This window comes from Schistocerca americana, chromosome 2, assembly GCF_021461395.2.
Source record: "Schistocerca americana isolate TAMUIC-IGC-003095 chromosome 2, iqSchAmer2.1, whole genome shotgun sequence".
NCBI classification, from domain to species: Eukaryota; Metazoa; Arthropoda; class Insecta; order Orthoptera; family Acrididae; genus Schistocerca; species Schistocerca americana.
In genome coordinates, this window is record NC_060120.1 from 374895236 (window position 1) to 374896252 (window position 1017).

Genomic DNA, 1017 nt, shown 5'->3' on the forward strand with positions numbered 1-1017 from the left:
CTTGATCGCACTGACAGCACTTTGAACAGTGGACGTTACATCTCAGATGCGTCACAACTCATAGCTCTACCCCTCATTCGATCCCTGCGAAACCCTACATTTCAGAAGGATAACGCACGAGCGCACGTTGCAGGTCCTGTACGGGCCATTCTGGATACAGAAAACGTTCGACTGCTGCCCTGGCCAGCACATTCTACAGATGTCTCACCAATTGAAAACGTCTGGTCAATGGTGGCCAAGCAACTGGCTCGTCACCATACGCCGGTCACTACTCTTGATGAGCTGTGGTATCGTGTTGAAGCTGCATGGGCAGCTGTACCTGTACACGTCATCAAAGCTCTGTTTGACTCAATGCCCAGGCGTATCAAGGCCGTCATTACAGCCGGAGGTGGTTGTTCTGGGCACTGATTTCTTAGGATCTATGAACCCAAATTGCGTGAAAATGTAATCACATGTCAGTTATGGTATGACATATTTGTCGAATGAATACCCGTTTATCATCTGCATTTATTCTTGGTGTAGCAATTTTAGTGGCCAGTGGTGTAGTTGCTGCCGAGTCTTCCTGGCTGTAGGGCCTTTGTCCAAGAAACTTTGGTTCATGACGTTCCTCCCTGAGCTACGCTGAAGATCTTCGAAGGTGCTCCTGCTGATGCTGAGTGTTGCCTATTGACGAATCACATGGTAAAAAAGCTTTACAAAAAGTCTTATGATCTCTAAACTGCATGAATCCAAATATCCAGTTTACCACTGAATTGGCTTATAAAACGTAATATCCTTCTTCGATGTATATCAGACAGACTGGTAGGAGCTTGAAACGCAAGATCTTTTAGGTAAGTCACACTTACAGACAGACACTTGCATAATTCCAACCATTATCCACAAAAAGAAAAAAGTTTATGGATGTTCGCCATTGATGAATCTTGTATACGATTGGTGTTAGCCCCCAGTGTCAGTTAAGGCCTGAAGATTGTAAGGTGTCAGGCAAATCCAACACCTTCCATGAAAACCCTGACATGA